Below are 19,226 nucleotides of genomic sequence, written 5' to 3' on the forward strand. Positions count from 1 at the left end.
TACCTGATTTGTTGGCATCAGTGTAGAAGGTAAGAACTCTGGAAATGGGAATTTGTCTTACAATACGTGGAAGAATCCAGACTGTCTTTTTTTATGAATTTAATTCTGTCAGTTTTGGGATAATTGTTGCTAATCATTCCCCAAAAATCAGTAAGAGCTATTTGCCAATATTCATTATCCTTCCATAAAAAGGAAATTTCCTCATTAGTTAAAGGTACTATGATTTCTGCTGGATCTTTTCCAGTCAGTTGTCAGAGTCTTAATTTTCCCTTTAGAATCAAATCAGAAATCTTTTCTATATATGTCTTTAACTTTTTATTCTGTTTATGTGGCAGAAACATCCACTCCATGGATGTTTCAGAATCCTCTGCATCAGAATCCCAGAAGGGTATTCTCTGGATGGCAAGATAACCAGAATACAGTCTAAATTAAGGTTTATTCGATCTACATGCGCATCCAATATTCTGTTTTCTACCCATTGCAATTATTTTCTGCCTCATTGGATAATATTCTCAGACTGTTTAGGTCCTTATCACCTTTAAGAGCCATTTTTAAATGCTTTAAGTCATGACCTTCTACTCCAATGATCGTTTGTAATTGAGAAATTTCCCCTAATAATTTCTGAAAAGAATTAAGAGTTTGATAATGATCTCTCCTAATTTGTACGTTCTGTGGCATGATTCTTTGTAAGTCTATCTTGTAACCTAAATAGTAGAATCTCCTCCTTGTATCTTTTCTGGGGCAATCTGCAACCCCCAACAAGGCAGAACTTCCTTCACTATTTCAAACATACTTTCCAGAGTTTTCTTATTAGAATATGATAAAAGAATATCATTCATGTAATGATAAACAAGAGATGGTGAAAATTTCTTTTGAATTATTTCCAAAGGTTGATGTACAAAGTGCTGACACAAAGTAGGACTATTTAGCATTCCTTGTGGCAAAACCCTCCACTGATACCTCCTAACTGGCTGTGAATTATTAAGAGTTGGTACAGTAAATGCAAATTTTTCTCTATCATTTTCTTGTAATGGTATTGTGAAAAAACAGTCTTTCAGATTGCTGGCTAGGTAGTTCTGTAAGTAAGGCTTCTCTCTAATTAATACCCTTATATTTTTACCTGACTCCTTATTGGTAATTCCCACATTATTAACAAATGAAATGATTCTTCCAGAAATTCTCTGTTACATTGGCATGGTTTATTATGATCAGAAGAAAACATTGTTTTGTTTCTTTTTCACTCACATTTAAAATATCTATAATCCCAGCATAATGAAGTGGTGATAAACAATAGTGAGTTTGAGGCTAGCCTAGGCTATACAGTGAGCTCAGGCAAACCTTGGCTGTATTTAGTATATTTAGGCCAACCTAAGGTACATACTGAGACCTAGTCTCAGCCTATGTTCCCAAGTAAATATTTCTTTAATATAGACTAGAATAGGGCCAGCAAGAAGGCTCTTCAAGTAAAGGTGCTTGGCACTAAACCTGATGGCCTGAGTCTGATCCCTGGGAATCCATGTGATAGAAGGGAAGAACCAACTTCTGAAAATTATCCTCTGACTTCTGTGTGCACACTAAAGCACACATGCACTCACATACATACATGTAACTAAATATAATGTTTAAGACTAGAGCAGAAATCAGTGAGATAGGTAATAAATAGATAAATAAAATCAATGAAAACAAAAGTTGGTTCTTTAAAGTATCAACAAAATTGACAGACTTTTGCCTGGCTGGATTACAACAGATGAAGAGAGAAGAGACACAAATGAAGAAAGTCAGAATGAAAGTGGAAACTTTATTAATAATTCACAGAAATAGGAAGCATTATCAGAGTGTAGTGTGGTCAATCATATGCCCACACACTGGAGAACCTCCACAAAACAGAGACATTCCTAGAAAGACTGACTAGACCTGTAAGTAGCATGGAAATGAAACCAATGATGAAAATTCTCTCAACTAAGAAAAGCCCTACATCTGATGGCTTTGTCGGTGAATCCCAATAAACATTGAAAAAATGTCCACCACTCTTCAAACTTCTCCAGAAAGCCTTTAACTTATCCTGGGAGGTCCAGTATCATTCTGGTGTCAAAACCAAAGATAGTAAGAGAAATGGAAACAACAGATCAGTCTTTATTACAAACATAGTTGCAAAATTGTCAAAATTACTAGCAGCCATATTCAGTCACATAGTTAAGAGATTATACACCAAAGCCAAGTGAAACTAATTTTTAGGCTGCAAAGATGATATAACATTGGAAAGTTGATGAAAATAGTATGCTATATTAGTAAAATAAAATTTAAGACTCTCATACAGCCATCTGAATTGATGAAGAAAATGCTTTTGCTAAAATTCAGTATTCTGCATTATTTAAAAGGAAAAGATGCCAGCAAAGAGGAAGAGAAGGGAAGTGGCTCAGTGTAAGCAAAGTCTTGGATGAAAAACCTGCAGTGACTTTACACTCAGGGAAACAGAGAGCCTTACAAATGAGACAATGATGACTATTGTCATCATTTGTGTCTGACACGGTACTGGAAGTTCCAATTAGAAGGTTGGTCTACAAAATGAAACAAGCAGGACCCAAATCAAAAGGGAGATGTAAAAGTATCACTGTTGAGATGTAGAAATGGGTCAGTGGCTAATAGCACACACCAATTCTGCAGGCAGCCTGAGTGTGGTTCCTAACACCTATGTTCGATAGATTTTAACTGCCTGTAACTCTAGATACAGGCGATCTAACACCTCTGACTTCAGGAGGCCCCTGCACTCATAGGAATGTTGCCATTCCTCTACACACTTAATTTTAAAATTAAATCTTTAAAAAATCATTTGTGTTTGCAAACGGTATGATAACACATATATAAAAACATACATATTCCACAAAATCATCTTCCAAAACTAATAGAAAGGTCAGATGGGCATGGCAGGGTCTATGTTGCAATCCCAGCACTCAGGAGGTTGAGGCTGGAAGATAAGAAAGAAGTGCCTGTAACCCCGGTGCTTGTGGGGGTTAGAGAAGGAGTGGAGACAGGAGGATTGCTGTGGCTGGCTGGTCAGCAGCGTAGCTCCATGTTCAATGAGAGGCCTTGTGTCTTGTCTTATAGAGCAATGATACCACTGGTCTCTTCTGAATTTGGCATGGGCTCACCCTTCATACAAAAGTGTTAACACACCCGCTCGAGCGCATGTGCTCGCAAGCACATCTTTTTAAAAACTAATTAATAATTCAATAAAGTAGGAGGAGAGAATGTTCACATTCAAATGTCAAGTTTCCAACAAGGTAACAACAACAACAACAACAACAACAAAAAAAAAACACTCTGAAAAGGAAATTAAAAAAAAAACAATTGTATTTACAATAGCATAAAAATTTTAGAAACTAATTTAGCTAAGGAAATGCAAACTGGTTCAATGGGGACTACTGTTTCTGAAGAAAGTAAAGAATAAATGGAAAGACAAAAATGTCCACGGACTAGGAGGCAATATTGTTAAGGAGTCACTGCCAAGCAGATCAATACAAATCCAACTGATAGTTTTAGAGACTGAAAAATCCTTCCTAAAATTTGTATGGACCTTAAGGAACCCCCAAACAGTTAAAACAATCTATCCTGATTTCAGAATTATTCAAAGCTGCTGTCATCAAAACAGTGTGGTGCTGGCATACAAACATTCAGACCAAAAGAATGGGGTGGATAACCCAGAAGTGAACACTTGTACATAGGGGCTGGTGATTTTTGACTATCTAAGCAATAATAAAAGGACTTTTCAACCAGGTGGTGGTGGCATACAACTTTTGTCCCACCACTCGGGAGGCAGAGGTAGGTGGATCTCTGCAAGTTCGAGGCCAGCCTGGTCTACATGGTGAGTTCCAGGACAGCCAAGGCCACACAGAGAAACCCTGTCTCAAAACGAAACAAAACAAAAAACAAAAACAACAAAAGAAAAATTTCATCGAATAGTTCTGGAAAAGCTAAATGGAAAAATGCAAAAGAATGAAGTTGAATGCTTACTTAAAGATATATGCAATAATTAATTGATGTATTTACAGTGGTTCTCAACCTTCCTAGTGCTGTGACCCTTTAATACACTTCCTCATGCTGTGGTGGCCCCCAACCATAAAATTATTTTTGTTGCTACTTCATTACTGTAATTTTGTTACTGTCTTAGTTAGGATTTCTACCTTAGTGATAAAACACCATGACCAAAAAAGCAAGTTGGGGAGGAAAGTGTTTATTTGGTTTACACTTCCACGTTTCTGTTTACAATTGAAGGAGGGCAGGACAGGAACTGAAACAGGGCAGGGTCCCGAAGGCAGGAGTGGATGCAGAGGTCATGGAGGGGAGCTGCTTACTGGCTCGCTTACATTTCAGAATTTCAGTCCGTTGTCATCATGGTGGGACATGGCGGTGTGCAGGCAGACGTGGTGCTGGAGAAGCAGCTGAGATTCCCACATCTTGCAGGCAACAGGAAGTGGTCTGACTCAGTGGGCATGACTTGAGCATATATGAACCCTCAAAGCCTGTCTCTACAGTGGCACACTTCTTCCAGCAAGACCACACTTACTCCAACAAAGTCAAACCTCCTAATAGTGCCACTCCCTTTGGGGGTCATTTTATTTCAAACCACCACAGCTACTGTTATGAATGGTAATGTAAATGCCTCTGGTTTTCGATGGCCTTTTGGGAGTTGTGACACACAGGTTGAGAACAACTGTGTATATTCCTTACATGTAAAATCTAAACCCATGGAACTCTTAGAAGCAAACATACTATAAAGTTTCACATGCTGGATTTTTGAGTGTTTATTAATTGTACAAAATAATGGGTTTTATTATGACATTTTGACACATGTGTTGATCATATTCATTCATCCTCTGTTGCCCTCTCAGGTCCCCATCTCCCCTACAGTTGCTTCCCCAAACTGTCCCATTTCACACCCTTTATGAAACTGAGATTATACATACAGGAGGAGATGTGATAAATGTCATTCTGAATCTGACCTGGTTTTTTTTTTTAAATAAATTTGATTTAAATTAGAAACAATCTTATTATACATATTAACCCCAGTTCCCTCTCCCTCTCATCCTCCCATGCCTTGCACTGCGCCCCCATCCCATCTCCCATCACTCCCCAGGGAGGGTGAGGCCTTCCATGAGGGATCATTGAAATCTGTCAAGTCATCCGGGGCAGGGCCTAGGCCCTCCCCTGTGTATCTAGGCTAAGAGAGTATCCCTCCATGGGAAATGGGCTCTGGAAGTCCATTCATACATTAGGGATACATCCTGGTTCCACTGTCAGAGCCCCATAGACTGCCCAGTGCTCCTAGCTGACACCCACACTCAGGAGGCCTGGTTTGGTCCTGTGTTGGTTCCCCAGCTGTCCATGAGTTCCCACTTGCTCAGGTTAGCTATTTCTGTGGGTTTTCCCAGCATGGTCTTGACCCCTTTGTTCGTCACTCCTCCCTCTCTGAAACTGGATTCCAGGAGTTTGGCTCAGTGCTTGGCTGTGGACCTCTGCTTCTGCTTCCATCAACTACTGGATGAAGGCTCTAGGATGGCATTTAAGTCATCATTCTCATTATCAGGGAAGGGCATTTAAGGTAGCCTCTCCATTATTGCTTAGGTTCCCAGTTGGGGTCATCCTTGTGGATCTCTGTACAATTCCCTAGTGCCAGATTTCTCTTTAAACCTGTAGTGGTTCCCTCTATTGATGTGTCTCTTTTCTTGCTCTCCTCTCTTCCTCTCCTCACTCAATCTTCCTGATTCCCTCATGTTCTCCTCCCCTTCCACTTCTCCCCTCCTCTTTCTCCTACCTGCTTCCCCCTGCCCCCATGCTCCCAACTTGTTCAGCGGCTCTTATCCCTTTCCCCCTCTCCTGGGGACCATGTATTTTTTTCTTAGTTTCATATTTATTTCCTTTCTCTGGTGGTGTGGATTGTAGGCTGGTAGTCCTTTTCTCTATGTCTAATAACCATATATGAGTGAGTACCTACTATGTTTGTCTTTCTGTGACTGGGTTACCTCACTTAGGATGGTTTCTTCTAGTTCCATTCATTTGCCTGCAAATTTCAAGATTCCATTGTTTTTTCCCCAATGAGTAGTACTCCGTTATGAAAATGTACCACATTTTCTCCATCCATTCTTCTGTTGAGGGGCATCTAGGCTGCTTCCAGGTTCTGTTTATTACAAATAATGCTGCTATGAACATTGTTGAACAGATGTCCTTGTTGTATGAATGTGCATCCTTTGGGTATATGCCTAAGAGTGGAATTGCTGGATCTTGACTTAGATTGGTTCCCATTCTCTGGAGAAACCAACATACTGATTTCCAAAGTTTGCACTCCCACCAGCAATGGAGAAGTGTTCCCCTTTCTCCACATCCTCTCCAACATAGACTGTTTTTGGTGTTTTTGATTTTAGCCATTCTGACAGGTGTAAGATGATACCTAAGTTGTTTTAATTTGTATTTCCCTGAAGGCTAAGGATGTTCAACAATTTCTTAAGTGTCTCTCAGTCAATTTAGATTCCTCTGTTGAGAATTCTCTGTTTAGTTCTGTACCCCACTTTTTCATTGAATTATTTGGTGTTTTGGAGACTAGCTTCTTGTGTTCTTTTTATATTTTGGAGATCAGCCCTCTGTCTAATACGGGGTTGGTGAAGATCTTTTCCCATTCTGTGGGCTGCTGTTTTGTCTTGTTGACTGTGTCCTTTGCCTGACAGAAGCTTCTCAGTTTCAGGAGGTCCCATTTATTAATTGTCAATCTCAGTGTCTGTGCTACTGGAGTTATGTTCAGGAAGTGGTTTCCTGTGCCAATTTGTTCAAGGGTATCTCCATGAACCTGGCCTGTTTTGATTAACATGCTGAACCCTAGTTCCAGCCATTTTCCTGGAAATGGTATAATTTGGTTCTTTGTAACTGGCTAATGCTCAATTGTGTGTCTATTTGTATACACATATATGTATCTCATTTTTCTTTATCCACTTCTCTGGTAAAAAGCACCTAGGCTGGGGCTGCTGCTTATTAATTGACACAGTGCTGCAATAACTACACATGTGCACATGTCTCTTGTATGCTGACTTTGATTCTCTCATGGACACTCCCAGGGATGATATAGCAGATCATGGCATCACCATGCTTAGTTTGAGAGGGAGAACCTCCATACATTTGTTTGGTGATTGCACTGATTTACACCCTTAATAGTGCATAAGTGGTCCTATCACCCCTGCATCTTCACTAGTATTTTTTTTTTTTGCATTCTTGATGATAGCCATTCTGACTGGGGGTGAGATGGAATCTTGATGTAATTTTAATTTTCCTGATGGTTAAAGAGGAAGCATTGGATTTGACAACATATGCTTGGATGTGAGAGCAAAGGTGCAGACAGCAAGAGAAAAAAAAAAACTAGCTCATATACTTCCATAAGAATTTAAGAACCTGCTGCCTGAGCCTGGGATGAGTCTGGGCACTGTTCCACCCTCAACGTCCCCCATCACCTCCTGCCTGGTTCTTGTTGAGCCTCCCCCCCCCCGACAAGAGTGGACCTGCCCAGAACGGAAGGCCCATCCTGAGTTCAGACATACCTCAACCTTGTCACCCCCTCTGTCCTCTGCCTGCTCCCTGAGTCTGAGTCTGAGCCTGAGCCGTCTGCCTGAAGCCTGAGAGAGGGAGAGACCCCACCTGCAACCACTGGAAGAAGAGATGGGAAGCAGACAGAATAAGAACACACTCAACAACGGAAAGACCAATATGACACCACCAGAATCTAGAGACTCCACACCAGCAAGAACTGAAAAGCCCAACACAGAGGATGAAGAAGAAAAATTATCTTATGAAGATGATAGAGACCATTAAAGAGGAAACAAGAAAATCCCTTAAAGAAATAGAAGAAAAAACAAGCAAAAAATTACATGAAATGGAGGAAAAGACAAACCAAAAAGTCAAAGAACTGAACAAATCTCTTAAAGAATCTAAAGAAAGCCAAGAAAAAACCAAACAAGTGAAGGAAACAATTCAAACAGTTCACGGTTTGAAAGCAGAATTAGAAACAATAAAGAAAACACAGAATGAGGGGATGCTGGAAATAGAAAAGCTGGGTAAATGATCAGGAACCTCTGATGTAAGCATAACCAATAAAATACAAGAGATGGAAGAGAGAATCTCAGGTGTTGAAGACTCATTAGAGGATATACAGTCATCCACCAAAGAAAATCTCAAATCCAACAAATCCCTAACACAAAATATCCAGGAAATATGGGACACTGTGAAAAGACCAAACCTATGAATAATAGGTATAGAAGAAGGTGAAGAAATTCAGCTCAAAGGAACATAAAACATATTCAACAAAATCATAGAAGAAAACCTCACCAACCTAAAGAAGGATATGCCTCCGAAAAAGTACAAGAAGCTTACAGAGCACCAAAAAGATTGGACCACAAAAAGAACTCCCCTTGACAGATAATAATCAAAACACCAAACTTACAGAATAAAGAAAAAATATTAAGAGCAGCAAAAGAAAAAGGCCAAGTAACATATAAAGGCAGACCTATTGGAATTACACACGACTTCTCAATGGAAACTTCGAAAGCCAGAAGATCATGGATAGATGTCCTACAAATGCTAAGGGGACATGAATGCCAGCCCAGACTACTGTTTCCACCAAAGCTTTCAATCACTATAGATGGAAAAAACAAGATATTCCATGACAAAACCAAATTTAAGCAATACATATCCACAAATCCAGCCCTATAGAAGTTACTGGAAGGAAAACTCCAATGCAATGAAGATAACTATGCTCAAAAAACTATAGACAATAGATAATCCCACTTTACCAAACACCAAAAAAAAGGGGGGAAATCCACATACAATAACACCACCAACAACAAATCCAAAACAAACAAGAATCAACAATCAATGGTCATTAATATCCCTCAATGTCAATGGTCTTAACTTGCCTATGAAAAGACACAGGCTAACAGAATAGATACAAAGACAGAATCTATCCTTCTGATGCATACAAGAAACACATCTCAACTTCAAAGACAGATGGTACATCAGAGTAAAGGGTTGGGGAAATATTTCCAATCAAATGGACCCAAGAAACAAGCTGGTGTAGCAATCCTAATATCTACCAAATTAGACTTCAAACTAAAATTCATCAAAAGAGATGAAGAAGGGTGGACTGGCTGCGGCTTGCTGTGGGCTCGTCATGGCGCCTTTCCATCTGGTGGTGTTCAGCGCCTCTGGCTTCACCAGTGACGGAGGAGGTGGCCCGGGAGCAGGTGGCCACTGAGCAGGGCTCCCACCTGCCGTGGGCCGTGGGGGGCCGTTCCAAGGAGAAGCTGCAGTGAGTGCTAGAGAAGGCGGCCCTGAAGCTGGGAAGACCATCACTGTCATCTGAAGTTGGAATAATATGTGATGTCAGCAATCCAGCCTCGCTTGATGAAACGGCTAAAAAGGCAGTGCTTGTCCTCAACTTCGTAAGACCTTATCGATTTTATGGAGAATCTGTAGTAAAAGCATGTATTGAAAATGGAACAATTTGTATTGACATCTGTGGGGAACCTCAGTTTCTGGAACTAATACATGCGAAGTATCATGAGAAAGCTGCAGAGAAAGGGGTTTATATCACTGGAAGCAGTGGCTTTGACTCCATCCCAGCAGATCTAGGAGTGTTATACACCAGAAAGCAAATGAACGGTACTTTGACTGCTGTGGAAAGCTTCCTAACAATCCACTCAGGACCTGAGGGGTTGTGTATTCATGATGGTACCTGGAAGTCAGTGATTTACGGTTTTGGAGATAAGGGTACTTTAAGAAAACTACGGAGTACATTATGTCTGAAAGCTGTCCTAATTGTTGGTTCAAAGTTGAAAAGAAGGTGGCCAGTTACCTATTGTAGAGAGCTGAACTCATATTCCATTCCTTTTTTGGGATCTGATATGTCTGTTGTGAGTAGGACTCATGGTTACTGAACATGAAAATTTACAGGAGTCCCCAGTTCAGTATGCTGCTCAAGTAATGGTGGGAGGCATCACCTCTGTTATTAAGCTGATGTTTGCAGGACTTTTCTTTTTATTCTTTGTGAAGTTTAGCATTGGAAGACACCTTCTCATAAAATTCCCATGGCTCTTTTCCTTTGGTTATTTTTCAAAACAAGGTCCAACACAAAAACAGATGGATGGCTCATCATTTACAATGACATTCTTTGGTCAAGGATACAGCCATGGTTTTTGTACTGAGAAGAACAAACCAAATATCAGAATCTGTACCCAAGTGAAAGGACCAGAGGCTGGCTACATGACTACTCCAATAGCCATGGTTCAGGCTGCCATGACTCTTCTGAATGATACCTCTGATCTCCCTAAAGGGGGTGGTGTCTTTACACCTGGAGCCGCTTTCTCCAGAACAAAGTTGACTGACAAACTCAACCAACAAAGCATTGAATTTGGTGTCATTAGCAGCTCAGAAGTCTAAACATTTGAAGATTAACTGAATCATAAAATGCACGAACAGCTTCTGTATTTGCTATTATGTGAAATCTTCTATAAACCTATCTGACTGTATGTGGAAGACTGTCAGGTCTAAAATATCTATACATTAAAAGCAGGAAATTATACTAGCTTATCCTAAACTTCATACCTCAGCTGTTTTTATGATTTTATTGCTTGTGAGAGAAAACTGATATTCTCCTCACTTGTTTATTGACAAATGAACTGGAAGGTTGGATAGTGAAGGTCCCTGTTTGTGTCCCAACAACATTCCTTAGTGATGGGGCTCAACGGGTGTTAGGCTATGGCAGTGACTTTTGCCTTCTTTGCCAAGGTGATGTGGAACCTGGGGGTTCCTCTGCATAGTGTGAGAGCATCTGCTAAGGAAAACTGTACTTTTTCTATTTTACTCTGCTTTCTCATCTACATGGACTGATTTTGGATTGTTTACTTAAGTTGAATAATAAAGGGTTGTTAATTGAAAAAAAAAGAGAGGTGAAGAAGGGCATTTCATACTTATCACAGGAAAAGTCCATCAAGATGAAGTCTCAATCCTGAACAGCTATGCCCCAAATACATAGGCATCCACATTTGTAAAAGAAACATTACTAAAGCTCAAATCACACATAAAATCTCACATAGTGATAGCAGGAGACTTCAACACCCCACTCTCACCACTAGATAGGACCACCAGACAGAAACTAAACAAAGAAACAATAGAAGTAACAGATGTTATGACCCCACTTGGTTTAACAGATATCTATAGAACATTCCGTCCAAGCACAAAAGAATATACCTTCTTCTCAGCGCCACATGAAACCTTCTCTAAAATTGACCACATACTCAGCAATGTAGTAAACCTACACAGATACAAAAAAAATTAGAATAACCCCCTGTATCTTATCAGACCACCATGCTTTAAAGTTAGAAAAAAAAAAACACAAATTGCAGAAACCCTATAAACTCATGGAAATTGAATAATGCACAATTGCACCTGGGTCAAGGAAGAAATAAAAAAAGAAATGAAAGACTACCTAGAATTTAATAAGAATGAAGACACAACATACCCAAACCTACAGGACACTCTGAAAACAGTGCTAAGAGAAAAGTTCATAGCACTACATGCCCACATGAAGAAACTGGAGAATAGTTACACTAGAGAATTAACAGTGCAACTGACAGCTCTAGAACAAAAGGAAGCAAACTCTCCCTGGAGGAGTAGATGACAGGAAATAATCAAACTGAGGGCTGAAATCAATAAAGTAGAAACTAGAAAAATACTACAAAGACTCAATGAAAGAGTTGGTTCTTCGAGAAAGTCAACAAGATAGACAAACCTTTATCTAAACTAACCAAATGTCAGAGAGAGAGAGCATGCTAATTAACAAAATCAGAAATGAAAAGGGGGACATAACAATGGACACTGAGGAAATCCAGAGAATCATTAGGTCATTCTTTGAAAATCTGAACTCCACAAAATATGAAAATCTAAAGGAAATGGACAATTTTCTGGATAGATATCACTTACCAAAATTAAATCAAGAACAGATAAGCAATTTAAAGAGACCTATAACCCCTAATGACATAGAAGCAGTCATCAAAAGTCTCCCAACCAAATAAAGCCCAGGACCAGATGGTTTCAGTGCAGAATTCTACCAGAAATTCAAAGAAGATCTAATACCAGTACTCCTCAAAATGTTCCACACAATAGCAGCAGAAGGGACATTGCCAAGCTCCTTCTATGAAGCTACAATTACCTTTGTACCCAAGCCACACAAAGACACAATGAAAAAAGAGAATTACAGACCAATATCCCTCATGAACATCGATGCAAAAATATTCAACAAAATACTGGCAAATCGAATCTAAAAACACATCAGAGAAATCATCCACCATGATTAGGTTGGCTTTATCCCAGGAATGCAGGGATAGTTCAACATACGAAAATCCATTAGTGTAATCCATCATATAAACAAACTGAAAAAGAAAAACCACATGATCATTTCACTAGATGCTGAAAAAGCCTTTGACAAAATCCAACATTCCTTCATGATAAAGGTCTTGGAGAGATCAGGAATAACTGGAACATACCTAAACATGATAAAAGCAATATATAGCAAACCAACAGTCAACATCAAACTAAATGGAGAGAAACTCAAGGTGACTTCTCTAAAATCAGGAACAAGACAAGGCTGTCCACTCTCTCCATATCTCTTTAATATTGTACTTGAAGTCCTAGCTAGAGCAATAAGACAACAAAAGGAGATCAAGGGGATACAAATTGGAAAGGAAGAAGTCAAACTTTCACTGTTTGCAGATGATATGGTAATTTAAATAAGTGACCCGAAAAACTCTACCAGGGAACTACTACAGTTGATAAACACCTTCAGCAAAGTGGCAGGATACAAGATTAACTAAAAAAATCAGTAGCCCTACTATATATAGAAGATAAATGTGCTGAGAAAGAAGTCAGAGAAACATCACCCTTTACAATAGCAACTAACAACATAAAATGTCTTGGGGTAACACTAACCAAAAATGAGAAAGACCTGTATAGTAAGAATTTTGAGTCTTTAAAGAAAGAAATTGAAGAATATACCAGAAAATGGACGAATCTCCCATGCTCTTGGATAGGTAGGATCAACATAGTAAAAATGGCAATCTTGACAAAAGCAATCTACAGATTCAATGCAATTCCCATCAAAATCCCAACACAATACTTTACAGATCTTGAAAGAATAATACTCAACTTCATATGGAAAAACAAAAAACCCAGGATACCCAAAACAACCCTGTACAATAGGGGAACTTCCAGAGACATCACCATCCCTGACTTCAAGCTCTATTATAGAGCCATAGTCCTGAAAACAGCTTGATACTGGCACAAAAATAGACAGGTTGACCAATGGAATCAAATTGAAAACCCTGATTTTAACCCACACACCTATGAACACCTGACTTTTGACAAAGAAGCTGAAGTTATACAATGGGAGGAAGAAAGCATCTTCAACAAATGATGTTGGCATAACTGGATTTGGATATGTAGAAAATTTCAGTCAGATCCATATCTATTGCCATGAACAAAACTTAAATCCAAATGTATCAAAGACCTCAACATAAATTCAGCCACACTGAACTTCCTAGAAGAGAAGGTAGGTGGTACCCTGGAACAAATTGGTACAGGAGACCACTTTCTGAACACAACACCAGTAGCACAAACATTGAGATCACCAATTAATGAATGGGCCCTCCTGAAACTGAGAAGCTTCTGTAAAGCAAAGGACACAGTCAGCAAGACAAAACGTCAGCCCACAGACTGGGAAGAGATATTCACCAACCCCACATTAGACAGAGGGCTGATCACCATTGAACTCAAGAAGCTAGCCACCCAAACACCAAACAATGCAATTAAAACTTGGAGTGCAAAACTAAATAGAAAATTTCAACAGATAAATCTAAAATGGCTGAAAGACAATTGAGAAAGTGTTCAACATCCTTAGCTATCAGGGAAATGCAACTCAAAACCACTCTGAGATACCATCTTACTACTGTCAGAATGGCTAAAATTAATAACACCAATGAGAATCTATGCTGCAGGGGATGTGGAGAAAGAGGAACACTCCTCCATTGCTGGTGGTAGTGCAAACTTGTATAACCACTTTGGAAATTAGTATGGTGATTTCTCAGGAAAATGGGAATCATTCTACCTCAAGAACCAGCAATTCCTCTCTTGGGCATATACCTGAAGTATGCACACTCATACAATAAGTACATATGTTCAACTATTTTCATAGCAGCATTATTTGTAATATCAAGAACCTGGAAGCAACCTAGATGCCCCTCAACTGAAGAATGGATAGAGAAAATGTGGTACATTTACACAACGGAGTACTATTCATTGGAATCTTGAAATTCGCAGGCAAATGGATGGAACTAGAAGAAACCATCCTGAGTGAGGTATCCCAATCACAAAAAGATAAACATGGCATGTACTCACTTATTTTTGATTTTTAGACATAGAGCAAAGGATCCCTAGTCTACAATCCACACTACCAGAGGAGCCAGGAAACAAGGAGGACCCCAAGAGAATATTGCATAGTCCCTCGACAAAGGGGATGAGAACAAGAACCCTTGACCAAAGTGGTAGCCCAGGGGCAGGGAGAGGAAGGAGAGCCTTCATACTTTTTCTGTTCGAAGCAGAAACAGACACCCACAGCTAAGCACTGAACCACACTACTGGAATGCAGTTGTGGAGAGGGAGGAGGGATGAGCAAAGGAGCCAAGACGGGGTGGAGAGACCTGCAGAAACAGTGGACCTGACCTATGGATAGCATGGAAACGCTTGTCATAAAGCTGGGGAAACAGCATTGGACCAAACCAAGCCCTCTGAATGTGGGTGCCAGCTAGGAGGCCAAGACAGTCTATGGCACCTCTAACAGTGGAGTCAGTCTTTATCCCTAGAGCACAATGGGCTTTGGGAGCCCATTCCCTATGGAGGGATAGTATTGTAGTCCAGATACAGCAAGGAGAGCCTAGGCCCTACCCCAAATGACATGACAGACTTTGAAGGTCCCTGGTGGGAGGCCTCACTATCCCTGGGGATGAGTGGGGAGTGAGTTGGGGGGGATTGGTGGGAACATGGGAGGATGGGAGGGTGAGGGAATGGGGGGATGGATATGTAAATATGAGTAGTAATTAAAGAATAAAAACAAAAAGTATTTAAAACATCAAAATATACTATAAACATAGTAAAAAGGTTCTCTATAGAATGGAAGAAAATATTTTCAGATCATATGTTTGATAAGGAACTAATATCCAGAACACCAAAGTTAAAAAATGAACACTGGCTGCTCTTCCATAGGACTGTGTTTGATTCCCTGCATCCACATGGTCTCTCACAATCATCTGTAACTCCAGTTCCAAGAGGTCTGATGTCATCTTCTGCCCTCCACAGGAACCAGACACACACATGGTGTACATATGTACATGCAGGCCAAACATCCATACACATAAAATAAAAATTTTGTAATTTAAAATGAACATCTTTTCAGAAAAAGTGTTACAAATGGCCCAACAAGAGCTCCAACCAGTGCACAGCATCATTGATCATCAGGGAAATTTATGACAAAGTCACAAGATATCCACTCACATCCGCCAGAATGACTACTGTAACAAAACAGAAGCTGGTGACTGGGAGAAATTGGACTCCTTGTACAATGTCCATGGATAGAGTGATGGTATGGCCAGTGTGGAAAATGGTACAGCAGTTCTCTAAGAAATTGAAAATGCAATACAATCCAGCAATTCCACTTCCAAGTATATACAAAACAAGATGGACAGCAGGGTCTCAAAGACATATTTACTTCCCTGTGGTTTACCAGCATGATTCAAAACTGGCTAAGACATAGAAGAAGAGCTCTATGAGTCTACGAAGAGATGAATGGACAAGCAAAATGTCATCTCTATACACCATACTCAACTTAAAAACTCGGGCACATGATATGACACAGAGGAGTCTTATGTTAAATTTAGAAAGAGAGCCACAAATGGGCACACACAATGTGATTCTAGGTATATGAAATCCTAAGAGCAGTTAGATATATAGAGATGGAAGACAGAGTGAGGGTTTCAGGGGTTAGGAATTGGCAGAGCTTATATTTAATGAGCCTATGGTTTTCCACTTGTCCCTTTTGAATCTTAGTTGATGGCCCCATACTTAATAGTCACTCAAGCTTGGAAGTCTACACACTGGTCTTATTTTCTCATATGATCCATATCCAGCCTTTCATAAATCCCTACTCTGTCATCAGAATATCTCCAAATCTTACCTCTTCTTAATTCTCCCATCATTACCACTCAGTGTCTTGCCACATCTTGGTCTTCTAGGGTGGAGACAGATAAGTGGTCCACAGAACTTGTTTTCTCAGCTCCCAGGGTATGCATCTGGCCTCTGATCTCCAGCTGTGGTTTTGGCTATCTGTAGCTATTTGGTTGAGTTCTAGTCAATGCAAGGTATGAGAAACTGAATTGGGCCACCTATCTCTACCTTCTATCAGCTTGAAGCAGACAGGCCTAATGTCTTCTGCCCTGTTCTCCATAAAGTAGCTCAAGCAATCTTTTTATAAATGCATGTAAATTTGAGGTGTACAATTATATGTACACATACAAATATATATTATACACATATACGTATGTGTGTATATGTATGTACAATTATATACATGTATCTAATTGTACACATACACACACACACACACACACACACACATACATATATTGAAGAGATTGTGGGGCTTTTGTTTTTGTTTCTTGCTTGTTTGTTTTGTATGTGGGTGTGTGGTATGGCCAAGGCCTCACATATAGTGGGCAATAACTTGACAGCTGAATGACATCTCCAGCCCTCTTTTTATGTTTTATTTTGAGATACGGTCTCAGTTGCCTAGGCTTCTTGAACTCATTCTGTAGTCCAGACAGTTCCTGAACTGGCAATCTTTCTGCCAACCCAAGTAGCTGGGATTGCAGACTTTCACACTAGGCCCCACTTGTAAGAATGATTTTAATATACTTGTGAGTATAATTATTTAGCACCTATTGTGGTCTTGGGGTTGAGTGGGTACAAGGCCTCCATTTCCACATTTCTGTTAAATGTCTTGACCCGTTGGAATGTGACTTCTCCATAATGAAGAAAACCAGTCTCTATCCAAGTCACCAGCAACCTTCGGGTGAAGTATTTCACACCATCCTAATAAGCTATATTAGCAATAATTGGCCAAATCTCAGTTGTTTCCTTAGAAGTCCTAGTCCTCTTTCTGGTATTCAATGTGTGGTCCACTGTCATGGAAACACTCTTGTCATTGGCTTGTGAGTCACTGCTTCCCTAGCTCTCTCCTCCCTCCTCCAGCTGCTCCTTCCCAGCATCTTTCACAGTGCATCCTCCTCTCACTGTCTCTAGGTGGTTTTATTCACAGACCACACTGGAGCTCCCCTTGCTTTTCAGCTGGTTTCTTCTGCATCTTTGGGAAGCAGAGGACTCCCTGAGTGTATGAGGTCCTGACTGAATGTTTGTTGTTGACCTTGTCATGGCTATGTCATGGACCAAAGCATCAGATCCACAGAGAAAATGGCAATGTTTTCCCCAGGGTAGGCTTGAGGAAATGGCAAGGCCTTTCTTTCTGATGTGAATGTTGGCAGTGTGTGTGCAGAAAATGCCCACCATAGCTTTCTCCCCATGATGTTTACAACCTGAAGACTGCTCTCTACACAGACTGCTCCTACTGAGATTAACTAAACCCACCTCCTGGTTCAGCCATATGCAGCAACCCTGCATCCCTGCTCAACTCTATATAATAAACATGATGAGTTTCCAGTGTTCTGTGGCTTTGCCATCAGAGAGCCCAGTCCACCTGATTCCGGATCTTCCACGTATCCTTGTGTTTGTCTTTTTTTCGCTCCCTCCATGCCCGAGTCAGTGTCCTAGGATCCAAGCCACGCTAGAATGCAGCCATGCATTCACGGACATTCTTTGCTTATGATACTTAAAATCTAGATGTCTCCCCCGATATTTAGGACTCGTATTCAGATGACCTTTCATGTCTCCAAATCACTGTGGCCAATGTGACCCCATACCTCTTTCACATTGGTGCTCTTATGTGAATGTCAGTGCTGAAACCTAGAAGGGAGTTTTGGCACGTACCTGTCACTCTTTTACTAGTCCCACCTCAATAAGCCACCATTTCTCACCCAATCTATTCTGCCCTTTCTAGTCTATTCTCTACAGTCACTGAGATTTTTTCAAAACCTAAAATCTGAGTCTATTTTCTTCTATATTTAAAACAATTCAGTGCCTTTCTTCTATTTGCATTTTGGTTCACTATGAAGCCCAGGAGGTTTCCTGGAGGACATGTGGACCTGGGCCTTAACCACTCAGCAGCCTCTCCTCCTAATCCCTGCTAACCATGACTCTATTAGAGTTTCAAGAACTCTATCTTACCCTGTCCTCAAGAATTTTGCATTAGCTGTCCTCACTCAGGAGTCTCTCTTCCATGTAGTCTTCACAGTGCAGGCTTGTTTCATCTTCAGGGAGCTGCCTTTGACCAGCCTGGGGAATTCTAATCCTTCTACTGTGCCCTTACTTAAACACTTTGATTTCAGGGTGTTCATATACACTGGTGCTGTTATTTAATATGACACTAGCATGTTACCTGCTAAGCCCTACGTGGACAAGAACCATGTGTTTTGCTAATCATTGAATGTATGGCACCTACACAGTCTATAACACAGTGAAGACTGAATAAATAATGGAAAGTAATGAAACAAAGTTAGAATAAGAGAGGAGGGAGGGAGTGAGGTGTGGTGATGCACACTTGTAATCTCAGCACCTGAAATCGAAAGCGGGAAAGATAATAACTTCAAGAGCAGCCTGGGCTATGTATCAGGATCTTTTCAATAAAACAAGGTGAATGAGGTGAGTAATAATCTAAACCAAGTTCTGCTGCCCTGTTTAGTCTTCTGGGATGTGGGGATATTTTGTTAGCTATTATCCTAAGTTCGAGTTGCAATAATACTCAATTCACTGGTATCTGAAAATGAAAATGTGATCAACACACAAAGCATCTGCATAATTTATGAATTTTACTAATTTACATAAAAAGGAAACATATGTTTGGAGATTATGTCTAGACTGACAATGTCTAATTAGTAAGGTAATCAAAGTATTTCAGCCAGGTGTGATGGAATACA

The 19,226-nt window shown here is 40.1% G+C and overlaps 1 pseudogene; it reads left to right on the forward strand.

Annotated features, from left to right (window-relative positions):
- The first annotated feature begins 9,205 nt into the window (after positions 1–9,205).
- Positions 9,206–10,473, forward strand: LOC100764621 (annotated as a pseudogene).
- The last annotated feature ends 8,753 nt before the right edge of the window (positions 10,474–19,226 follow it).

The sequence above is a fragment of the Cricetulus griseus genome, chromosome 3 (genome assembly GCF_003668045.3).
Source record: "Cricetulus griseus strain 17A/GY chromosome 3, alternate assembly CriGri-PICRH-1.0, whole genome shotgun sequence".
In the NCBI taxonomy this organism is placed as follows: domain Eukaryota; kingdom Metazoa; phylum Chordata; class Mammalia; order Rodentia; family Cricetidae; genus Cricetulus; species Cricetulus griseus.